The 12,969-nt window shown below is 41.6% G+C and overlaps 1 protein-coding gene across 1 annotated transcript in view; it reads left to right on the top strand.

Moving 5' to 3' along the window:
* arhgap22b (Rho GTPase activating protein 22b) overlaps positions 1-12,969 on the top strand; it is a 48,608-nt gene that overhangs the window by 21,390 nt on the left and 14,249 nt on the right. The window lies entirely within an intron of this gene.

The following is a 12,969-nucleotide window of genomic DNA, read 5'->3' as shown; positions in this document are numbered from 1 at the left end:
AGCGCTGGTGACATGTCAGGTACAAGTATTATATCACGAACTATGAAAGTCAGTTCCCGCAAAAAGAACCGTAAAATAAATGGAAAATACAACGGCCTCTCCATCGCTTCAATCTGCTCTGTGTCTGTAGATCTCTGGACTGTTAGTGGGCCGTCATGCTTCACATGTCGCGCTAACATGTGGAAGGCTTTGCCTGCGGCTGAACAGTCTGGTTCAGCTGACCTCATGTAGCCTTTCAAGTTTGAACTCAATTGCTACAACACTTGTACGTGTCTTGAAGTGTATTTTTATGTGCGTAGATGTCATGTTTTCAAGGCATCACTATTTAAAAACCAAGTTTAACCTCACAATCAAGTCCTGCTGTTAAACCTGCAGGACAGCAGCTGAGCTCAGCGGTCGTACAGTCCATCCTTCTGGTTCTCTGTATCATTAAGGGAGTGTTTGCTTAGAGGTCTCTGCCTGTGTTTAGAATGGCCAACAGGCTTGTGAACCTGTGTGTGTTTTGTTTATGGCCGGTCAACATAACAAAGGGGTGAGAACCCCGATGCGTCCGTTCTACGGACAGGCCTGCACCCTGAGAGAGAGTGGAGGGAAGGAAGGGCAGATGGAAAAGCGAGAAGCCAGAGAGGAGAGTAGTGAGGTGAAGGAAAGATGCAAGGAGACAGGTAGGAAGAGAAGGAGGCAGGCCAGCAGAAATGAGAGATGTATGTAAGATCTTGCAGATACTATAAGGGTGAAAGATTAACTTAATGCATTTAATTTTGACTTTAACCTGATGAAAATAGCTGCTGCTTAACTGCTGCATCTTCTGTTCACACCATATTAGATTTGTTGGTTCCTCGGGGAGAACCACGAGTTACTCTGCCCTTTCTCCACTCTGTAATCGGCTTAGAGAGATGAAGGCTTTATTCACTCCTGTTGTATGAAATGAATGGAGATTCTAGACTTCACGTCGAGTTAAAAGTAATGCTTCGCAGAGGACAGTTCTTCCCCCTCATTTTTAAAACAGTCATTATGGTGTCCAGTCATGTCTGCAGCTTTTCCTCACAACCGCAGCCAATTTTTACAGCTTCAAACGGAGAGACAGCGGTTTATTGGAAACTCTCAGCCAGCTCTGGCAAAACACTAATCAGCAATAAGCTCAACAAGCACCGATGCTCTTTTACACAAATGCCTTCCGCCCTTACTCTGCTTCTATTCACACCTAAAAGGAAAGTAAAGACCATAATGAGTCCTCGCTGTGACAAAGCTGCCACACAGATGAGAGAGAGGAGCTGTTCTTAAAGGCTCTTTGATGATTCCTCGTACATGTCCAACTCTTAATGGTTAAAAAAAGCACAGGATCTCACAGGGTTTGATCCTCAGCTTCTCCTGTCCATATGTCCTTGCAAGACAGTTTTTTGTTAATTGTCATTTCTTGCTAGAACTCTGAGAAACTAACTGTTTCACTAGAAAGTGTGTGTGCATGCATTCTGCAGTTGTTTGAGTAAAGTCGTAATGTTTGATATATGTTTATGGAGCTTTTGATATTTCTCTGTTATAAGTGAATAAGTGAGGACTTATATTTGGAATACTGACTCATTTATATTTATTGGTATTTCAAGACAAATATATACAAGGCTTTTAAAACATGCAGCATAGGAGCAGAATCACATATTATTCATTTTAAGAACAGCAAACGATTTAGTAATGCCTGGAACAGCAGCTTTCCCCTTGCAGCCATACAAATAGTAGAAAACTGCACATCTGAGAGGCGAGACTTATAAAAGATTAGAACTCCCAGACTGATAAACCCTCAATTTGAGGTCAGACCAGCCCAGAAATGAAACTGCTGGCTTTCTCTCACTTTCAGCGCTCCTTTGTCCACTGTAATAGAAGCCCTGTCCTTCAAAGGAGCCCAGGGACCTTGGCTGTTCATCTGGGTCATATCATTGACTGATGGGCTTTGTTTTTGTCAGACTCTGTGTGTGTGTGTGTGTGTGTGTGTGTGTGTGTGTCCAGCCACAGGGTAAATCCATTGGTCACGTTTATTGTGGAGATATGGAGTACACAGCCCTGTTGCAGGAGGTAGATACAAGCAAGTCAGCAAGATGCTGAACCCCTGACACACACACACACACACACACACACACACACACAATGTGCATGTCCTCATCCATGGGTCTGGCTTTACATTCAGGCCTTGTCTATGTTTACAGAAGCAGATTGAAGATAGTTTCTCATAAACTGACTCTTGGCATCATGGGAAAGACAAGTCATCATTCAGGACAAATGTTTTATGGTCACACAATTTCAGGGTCATAGTCAGTATAAAAATCTTCATATGCCTTTCCCATTTCCCAATTTGTACCTCCTCCATTCTTCTCCTCAGTTCCTTTCCTCGCGTCTTAGCCCCGCCCACAGGAGATGCAAGTAGAGGAGTGGAGGCAGAAGCATGAGGAGAGAGGAGTCAAGGCAACACGCATTTAACAAAATGAGACACCTTCACCTCGGAGCGGTCATTTTAAAAAGATGTCATCATCTGTCCATTGTTTTATTATAACCTACCGCTGTAATTATGATCTCTGTCTGAGCATATTTACTTCAAATTCAATTGACAGCGTGGCATAATGTTACAATAATGTTGGGATGCCATACATTTTTTATTTAACACACACAAACGGACGCACACATGCACTCGCAGAACTTTAAATGTTCATTTATTAAAAAGCAACATACTCTACATGGACTGGTGGAGGGGCAATGAACTATCCATGTGGATGGGGGACTCCAGATCAGAGAAAATAATTTATTTGGGTGGGTGGTGCACATGCAAATTCAGATGGCATGAGAGCCCATACATGCATCACTAATATAGGCTACATCCCGATACATACAGTATATAGCCTTATTTTAGTGTGTGAAGCATTAGGAATGTCTGTATGAAATGTAATATATAAACAGATTGACATATATATATATATATATATATGATTGAGTTACATATATTTACGCAAACACACTCATGTCTGTCTATCTAAACAAAGTACAGCTGTGTGTCACGGCTCTTTTATACTTCAGGAGCTGAAAACACTTTCGCAGAGGATACACTGGTGTATCCTCGCTTATAACTCCTCAGGTCAGCCTCCTTGATTCTCGATCCTCGACCCTTCAGGTGCATTATAGGAATTGAGACATCCTTCAAGATGGAGTGCGGAGATCAATTCTGGGTCACAAGCTGGAGGATCGAGGATCGAGGAGGCACAAAATTGGAAAACAGCAAAGGCCTTCTGTACATGTATACTGCTTCAGCACATTCAAAGTGCAGTTATGCTGGCACACAGATCTTTCTGAATGTTTCTCAGTGGAAGCAAAAGAAGCACAGACAGTCATCCTGCTTATCCTTGTAATTTCCTTTTGGCATTTGAGTGAAATAACAGCAGTAGTTTAGCGTGCAAGCAATTAAAAACTGGACTCCCACCATGCTTTTTTATCTCTATGTACTCCACACAGAGCGAGCAGTGCACCCAAACAAAGCCGATTCAACAGTCATGTGCCAGAATCTGAATTGAGCTTGTCTCAAAGCCTGCAGGCATGAAGGAAATGTGCAAATAACTGGGTATTTTAAAATATTCTTTGTATTTAACGGCTGACTCAAGGCTATAAGCCCTCTGTTGTGGTAGTGTGAAGCAATTAAGCCATCTGGAAAACAGTGCACGCACGCACACACACACACACACACACACACACACACACAAAACACACTCTTGCCTGTGCAAACGTGACGGCTTCTGCTTCTTAAGGCAGCCCACACACTTGCACCCTGTCCATGCATGCACAAAAACATGCAGGATTATTCTGTGTTTAGAAAATCTATTTTATCAAGAAGCAACAACAAATTCACAGCAGAGTCCACACAGTCACTGTAACCTTTACCCTTTGACCTCTGTGACATGAACACAACTGTGTATGTTGGCCATGTCATTAATCCTCATTGGGTCAGATTTGTAACCAGTATTGGATCCATGGCCTTCAAAGAGCACTGCAAGATGCATATAGAAGTTAAAGGGAAATGTCACATTGAGACTCTCTTGTTAGATAAGATGAATTCAGATTCTCACTTTTTCTAAGAATGTTGGGAGAGACTTTTCCCTTTCTGGCTGAAAGTTAGATAAGAAAATTGATACTGAAATGCTGCCGGTAACGATGTAATATAAGGAGCTGGAAAATCCCAATAGGGTGGGTGGGAGTGGTGGTGGATGGGTCCACAAACCACTGACTTTCACCCAGGAGCTTGGTGTTCTCTTCCTGAATACCAAACAAAGATTCTTTTTTTTCTGAACCTAACCATGTGCTTATGTTGACGTCCTGGCTTGGTAGCGCATCCTGGAGCATCAACAGCAGACGCAAAAAGATACCTAGCACTTAATATGTAGACGCGAAAAGCCACTGATAAAGCAGCAATATGTGACGATTTGGGATGAGAACATGTTAGCATATTGATAGTGGGCTTGGCGTTCCTCCCTGCTTCCACTCTTTGGGCTTAACTAAGCTAAGCTGGCTAGCTCTTGCTCCATGCTTACCATACAGACATCAGAACATGTTCTCTTCCCATCTTGTCAAATACTGCCGCTTTGTCAATGGACCTACCTGTCAAAATATGACACACTACGTACCCTCTTGCCTCGGTTTTGGATGTTCTGGAACGCTGTGTCAATTTACACTTTTTACAAGCATAGCGTCTTTTCAAAATACATCTCTGTTTTAACTGAAAATGAACAGTTCCTGCTCGTCACATGCATACAGTCTTTTTCAAAAAAAACTTACAATATAGGTAAAACACTTTTTTGGTTTGGTTCCTTAGGTTGAGGCAAGAAAACTGGTTAGGTTTAGAAAAAAAACCCCATCATGGTTTGGTGTAAAATTCACATGGGAAACAAACAGCAGACTCCCGCAAACTCCCAGGTGAAAGTCCATAGTGATGCTAGTTGACAGCAGCGTTCCAAACTGCCACTGCCCAGTGCGTATCACACCACCAAGAAGGGTGTCTCTGTGCGTCCACATCTGATGCTGGCATCCACTAACAAAGCGCTGGTATTTGTCAAGTTGGGTTGTCGCCCACTGCATCTAAAACTGATGCACCTGGTGCATATCATACTACTGCAAAAGGAGCCTCTGTGCGTTGGTATCTGATGTCAACATTACTGATAAAGTGGCAGGATTTGATGAGCTGGGAGTGAGAGCGGGCTAGACATGAAAATGGTACAAGCCCCCAGGAAGGCAAACAAAATATCTGCGGTCTACAGTATGCTGTAGATTGTAGATTATTCAACGAGAGCCTTTAACAACCGCAGGCAGCTCCTGCCTCTGTTTGGTTAATATTTAGAAAGTTGTGTCTATGCTTGTTAATCAGTTCAGATGAAGCTGGAGCCTGGAGAGTACACTTGTCTTTAACCATGTTTAATGAGCTGATACCATGTCCCATTTTGTAGTTTTCAAGAACAATCTTTTTCAGTAAACAGCTGAAGTGTACAGTGTACATTCCGGAGTTTATCTGAAGCGCACTCAGCTACGTGCTTGTACTCTATTAGCTTATGTGGCATTTTGAAGAAATGGATGGAGCCACAAACACACTCCCTGTAATCAGCAGGATCACCTTTGAGTCAGAGATACCAGTTAGGGAAAGTGGCAAAACAGATTTTGTTACCAGAGGGATCCAAAGTCTGCACTGCCTGTGTCTTACAGAGATTGATTGGCATTGTCTGCTTTCCCTCTGTGTGTGTGTGTGTGTGTCTGTGTGTGTGTGTGTGTGTGTGTGTGTGTGTGTGTGTGTGTGTATACAAGTTTGTTTGGCAAAGATTCGAGGACAGCCCATCTCCCTGCTACTGCACACACACACTCAAACAGAGAGAGACAGAGGGAGAGAGAGAGAGCCTTGTTACACTCCTCCTCAGGGATTTGCTTCTCCCCAGGGGGGCTGAGGGAACGGACCTGCTGCCCACACTGCTGAATGAAAGGAACGGGAAGAAAAGAGTGAATGAATGGACAGAATAAATGAGTGAAGGGCAAGGAGTGGGACTCGTTTGACGGGTTTTGTGTCCGTTGGCATCGAGCATGCCTCACTGGCAGGTTCTGGCCGTCAGTGCTACCTGCGTACTGATCTGCTTCCAAACGGGCACAGTGGTGAAGGAGAAGCCGCTTCATGCTGTAGCTTTAGGCCAGAGCCAGTCCCAGCTCACTCAGACATGGGGCCGGTGTGCTGCAAGCCGGACAGACTGAAGAAACAACATCTCCAAGGTAACGGGAAACAGATGCAGGAGATTTTAAACCGGTGTAGTGGAGGGTGAAGTGGCACGCATGAGTTTGAGACAGATGGAATATACAGATATACAAACTCTTCTTCATGGCTTTTTTTGCGTAGAATTAAAGGTACTGACTCTTGTTCCTGCTCTATTCCTGCAAGATACATCATATAATGAGACTATTGAACATTTGAACAAAATCTACTCTTACAGGACGATTTATTTCAAATTTTCTATGGATCAGCAAGCAGCAGACTGACTTTTTTTGCAAAGTTTTATAGTTACCAAGCTATTTCTGTGAAATGTTTGAATGCAGAAGTGGATGAATTAATCTAACAACTTAACAACTAACAACTGAAAAAAAAAAGTATTGCAACTTTGTGATTTGTATCTAATTAGCAAAGCAGGAAGTATCCTGATTCCAAACCTACTATCATCCGGTGACTTACAGATTCGCTCTAAGCAGCCAATAATTACTTTTCTTTGAAGTTGCTGTAGTTGCATGACTGACCAGTCAGCTGCACACAGTTACTGATACAGTATGTCAGGTTCAGTGTCTACTGTACTGTGTGTCAGCCACGCTTGCAGTAGATATATTGTGGTGGGGGCTTGTTGTGTCTACAGCAGTGCATGCTGGATAGAAAACATGAGGTCAGATCTGAAAAGTAAGGCCAGGTGGATGGTAAATGTGTCTTAAGTTGTAGTTTAGTTATGTGTATTGTATGTGTATTTTTCATTGTTTATCTGGTATTTTTTATGGTTTCATACTGTTTCTTTTGTTTTTTGCAAATCGTTTAGCACTATAATCACAAAAATGTAATAGTGACTTGTGAGCTTGAAGATTTAAGTGCTTCAAACAACACTGTCTATTCGACAGTCTGAAGTGGGTGCTGAGTGGAAACCCTAAAACACTGATTCTCAATTAACTGGCAACACAAAGTAGCAACAGTGATTGAATTCTCTCAAACACAGAAGCTATAATACTATTGACTACACTGACCGGTCCTCAGTGCTTGTGAAACTACACATGCACAATTTTCTGCCAGTCTCTCTCTCTGTCTCTTCTCTCTCTCTCATACATTATACCAATAATAAGCAGCACAGAGGTTGTATAAAGTTAATCCCCAACCCATTCACAGTGCCCAATCATCAGTCACATTATTAATAGAGGACGTGGCCTGAGGGACATAAGACACTCCAACACACCAGTGTATGAAGTGCATGACCTCTGCTAGGCCAGAAGAGTGGTTACTGTGTGGTTTAGACCTGTGCTTCCATAAAGCTGCTAAATGATAAACTGTAGAGAAAAAAAACATCTGTTCCCAGCATGTGACTTCAGCAACTTGCAGATCCAGAGATGAAAAAGGAAAGGTTTCTTTAGTAGCAGTAACAGCTCCCAAGTTACATGTTATCTCATTGGTATGTTCTGTTCAAAAAGTTGGTTATGTGCTGGACCATTTATTGGCCAACTGCTTCCAGTCTTAACATCGAGCTAAATTAACTGTCTCATGGCTATATTTACCATACCGACATGAGAATGGCACTGATCTTCTCATCTAACTCTTAGCGACTTTATGCTAAACTACTCCTTTTAGAAAATTTCTGCGGAAAAAGCATCACTGAAGGCTGATTTGGAAATGTTTGTGTCAATGTGTATTTTTTTGAAGGGGCTTTTTTTTCCCCTTCACAACAAAATTGATACCTAGGGTGTGTTCGTAAATCCAGTCCGACACACTTCACCAAAATGAGCCGGCTGTTGTTCAAAGAAACAGAGCGTTCTATTTCTACACGAATAACAAACCATTAAGTTAACCACACATTCACTCTGCTTGGCGCTCTGCTGCTCTGTCTCCATAGACAGAGAGCCCAGAGTGTGCTCTGCTGCTCCGAGAGTGTGGTGTTCTGAATAACCCAACGGTGCATTGCAGCAGTACTCCGAATTTGTGAACGGTTCAATTTCTGAGTGCACATCTAACTCCTAAACCTCTCCTAAGTCCTAAAAACCCACTGACTTCCAGACAAAGGAACTGGTAGTTAGCATTTTAGCACTCCCAGTTCCCTCGTCTTGAAGTCACTGGGTTTTTTGAATGGGTTTTTTAGTTAGATATCTGAAATAAGGTCTGTGGTTAACACAGGCTGAAGAGACTTTTTGTTCTACAACATAAAATACGTTAGTCATTACCCCACTCATAAATTCTGTTGCCTTTATGGATCTTTAAAAAACGCAGTTGCAAACAAGTAGCCAAATGAGACTACACAAAGTCATCACGCCAAACATGACTTTACAGCCTTGCTGTGATGGCGATGTTGACGTCATGCGACCTTGGTGTAGTTTGTTTCTAGCCTACTGTTAGCTTTTTACTTCTAGCGATTGCATTTAGGCTTTAAAAATCCATCCATCCATCCATCCATTTTCTAACTGCTTATCCTCTTGAGGGTCGCGGGGGGGCTGGAGCCTATCCCAGCTGACATTGGGCGTGAGGCGTGGTACACCCTGGACAGGATGCCAGACTATCGCAGGGCTGACACATAGAGACAGACAACCATTCACACTCACATTCACACCTACGGACAATTTAGAGTCACCAATTAACCTGCATGTCTTTGGACTGTGGGAGGAAGCTGGAGCACCTGGAGAAAACCCCCACTGACACGGGGAGAACATGCAAACTCTGCACAGAGGGGCTCCCACACCCGCGATCGAACCAGGAACCCTCTTGCTGTGAGGCGACAGTGCTAACCACCACACCACCATGCCGTCCCGCTTAAAAAAAATCACAAAAGTCAAAATAATTTATGAAGATAATCTTGCTGAATAAAACGTCTCAGTATCACTTTGCCACAACTTATTTTCTGCAACAATCCAAAATACAATGGAAAAATCTCATTCACTTTTTCACGAGGGAATCAGGGTGACATCCATGTCGGCCTACATAAAAAGGTCATTCTTACATCACTCTATGACACAGAAATAAATACACTTAAGCTACTTTTTCCAGTAATACCTTGGTGCTTTGATATATCGGCTTGTTTTCTGTTTTTTATGAGGGTTGATATTTATCTCTGTGTGCTCAGAAGTGTTAGACAGGCTGGGTCGGGGCATGTTAGCTTGGTGTGGAAAGGCAACTGTATTCTACTCAAATTTTAGTTACTCTAAAATTTGCTAATTTACTATGTTGGGTGTTCTTAGCTAGCTTGCTAACGTTCAATATTCGCCATTGGCAAGCATCACAAACCTAGTTTTATAGATTTTGGTGGACGTGTATGAGGACAGAATGACTGTAGTGCTACATGATAACAGCAGGGCTAGCTAGCATTAAGCTAGCTGTTGATGGTCGGTAAACACCTCCAAAGTGTAGGCTGGTTGCTAACGAAAGTAATGTAAAGAGTAATGTAATTAATTACTTTTACTGTTGAGATATGTACTTGGTTTTTCAATGAGTGATATGTAGAGAGTAGTTAATTACATTTTTCGAGTAACTTGACAGCTGTTGAATGCCAACCAAGACCACTTTCATATTTCTTAAAATGACAAGGTTGACAACCAAGTGTTTCAGCCAGTCCAAAGTGTAGCATTTAAATCAGCTAACATGAGTAAACATATCTCTCTCTCCGTATTGACGGTTTAAAAAGCTCACACCATGACATCAGAAAGGATTTCAGCCCTGTAAGAATGACCTGTTCTTTTTCCTCTCCTCATCTCCCATTCACCAGCGTCAGCGAGCAGTCTGACATTTAAAAACTGAGGCCATAATAGTGAAGAATTATAGCTTCAGTTCTTAAATGTCAGGCACTCAAAAGGCACACACGCTGTAAACATTAGGCTTTCCTGTAGGCTCAAATGTCAACCTCTGCCTGATGATCGCCACGTGGAAATCAGATTGATCCTGAGACCCTGAGAGGGAAACTCAGTTTTACGTGTGCCTGCAGTCAGAGTTATCTTAATTGGCCCCAGCAGGGACCTTTGTACTCCTCATCCAGCCAGGCTTGGATGTTCCAATAGTTTTGGTGTCTGTCGGCTATGCTGGGATTGATTTAAGTGGCTCTGCATGTGTGTGTGTTATCAGGGCCTGATACATTGAAGAGGAAGTATTGGATGTACCAAGGCTCCTTAACGTCTGAGTGTCCTCTCTGTAGTTTTAATCACTCTTTTAATTGGCCTCTTTTTTCCTGAGGGTAAACTAGAGGTCTCATTTAGATTCTATGGCACATATTAATGCACACACTATGAACTGCCGAGTTATCCTCACTATTTCCAGGACACTGGAGCACATCTGAAGAGAGACCGCAGTGTTGTTCATCATGACAGTGTGAGTTTGCAAAGCTGGGTGACAATGGCACTTAGCTTTATGGCTCCACTGTTTATATTTGGATTCCCTCCTCGCAGCTAAATGACTGTGACAACAATGACTGTGACTGTGGCAACAACACCATCCAACACTAATGGCTCAGACAAACGGGAAACAGATGACATATTCTCCAAGTTATTTACATGTGTGACAGAAGAAAAGAGTTTAAACACAGCAGGTGGTGTGGTCAAGATTATAAGATATATTTGCAGTTTATGGTGTTAATGTGTTTTTATGTAGCAGTTGGTCATGTTTCACACTGTTTATTTTCGCGGCGCACCTCACAAATTTTTAGGAGGTTGAATGAATTTGGGAAATGAGACTCATTCTACTTCCGCACTCTCTTAAAAGCTGCTGTGGATCACAGTGTCATGCAGCTAAGTGCTTAAATGAAATGTGAACTGGTGCCTTAATTACAGGAGGGTTAGAGTAGAAATACAGAGAATGAATAACAGGACAACTGTGCCATCTAGTGGTGAGAAACCTTTACAGCACGTTGGATTTAATCTGATGTCAACCCCATCTGATTTCTTTTTTCTAAATCAGTTATTATACCATCATTAAAAGTAATTTTCACACATTAGCTAATAACATTCTTGCACTATCTTCAAGCATCAGCTGGTGAATTGATATAAATATTGAACTGGGCTGCTATCCTGTCTGATGATGATGCAAGATCCACACCTTCGTTGTGATGTTATTATCTCCCTGACAAAATCTTGAATGTTGCCAAAACCATGGGTCCAATATGCATTGTTGAGAAGTGGTGATAGCTCCATTTTGCAGTAGCTTGCTGGTAGTTCAGTTGCATTCACATTTGCACAGTGATTCAAATAGTTTAATCACCTTTTTGCCATTTTTATAGTTAACTACTAAAACTACAAACAATTCTGGGCCATGAAAGAAACTGAATCCCCTTAGACCAGTACAGCCACCTCCATTTTTTTCACCCTGAGTGGTGATGGCATTTTCAGGCAATGCATTAGTCAGGCAGAATTAGTAAAACAAAACGTGATTGTCTCAACTATTGAGAGGTATTGATTATTACTATTTATTGACAGTTTCTTTTCCTTGTTAACGTTTTTTTGGGGGGGGGGAGTTTTTCCTTATCTGCTGCGAGGGTCCTAAGGACAGAGGAATGTCGTATGCTGTAAAGCCCTCTGAATAAAAATTGATTGATTGAAATGTTCAGAGAAGTTGTTACAGGCTATTTTAGAAGTTACCTGGCTAACTGAGTAATCCTGCTTGGCGCAGTACTCCCACCTGGACTCTAGTTTCTGAAGGCAGGTGTCTGACTGATAGACACTGTATACAAAACCAAAGCTGACTTTCACTGCACGTTCCCATGAATGGTGGGGATGTATGTATTTATTTATTTTTGATTTATGACCCCTAAACAAGTAGACACTTGTTGCAATAAACTCAGTTAAGTGGCATTTTTTGCTGCCATGTGACTTTTTTGGATTATATTTTGTTATAATTTTGTTTCACACACTCTAAAAAGTAATCTACTGGTTCAGGTTTAAAAAAGTAGGGTAACAATTTGATTGCATCTTTTTAAGTAGTTCCAAGTCTGGCATTATTGAGTCAGTCCTATGAGTCTTTTATAATCCCACAAAGTCAATTAGTTTAGTGCAACTACCATGATTTGCTTTGACCTCAAAAAACATAATTAGGTTGAACCAACTTAATATTTATCCAAAAGTTGTGGTGGTGTTTGAGCCAATCCACTCTACTCAAAAATGTCACAAATGCTTTTAAATTTGACCAACTTCTTAAAATAAGGTGTCAAGTGATTAAAACACTTACATGTAACAAACACATTTTTACACTGAAAACCACGTACCCCATGAATCAGTTTTTAGAGTGCATGTAAGCTGTTGATTTTATCTTTTTTTTTTTTTTTTTTAAATAGATTGAACTACGTTTTCTAAGTAGCTTCAGTTAAACAAACTAGATTTCTCCCTAGGCCAGCTTTGCTGTAATCCAGCTGCTTTAGTATGAAGTAACTGGACGCCTGCATAGATATGCTCTCAAAATAGCTTCCCCAACACCTTCCATATGAATGTTAGATTAACCACAATTAATCAAAGTAGCAAACTCCATTAAAAACACAAGCACCAATTAACAGCAGAGCTCAAAAACTTCTGATCCTGATGCAATCCTTACCACATCGCCAGCAAAACAACAGCACATCTAAAGCACACACAATCATACCATGAACAAACACACATACTGAGCGCTCTTACCTTAAATGTATTTTTTTACCCCTCACTTCCTGTTACTCAAAAGCAACCATAACCAGTAAAATCGCAGGCTTATAATTTTCTCATGGCAGA

The sequence above is a fragment of the Epinephelus lanceolatus genome, chromosome 21 (genome assembly GCF_041903045.1).
Source record: "Epinephelus lanceolatus isolate andai-2023 chromosome 21, ASM4190304v1, whole genome shotgun sequence".
In the NCBI taxonomy this organism is placed as follows: Eukaryota; Metazoa; Chordata; class Actinopteri; order Perciformes; family Serranidae; genus Epinephelus; species Epinephelus lanceolatus.
This window is presented reverse-complemented; position numbering and strand designations above follow the sequence as displayed.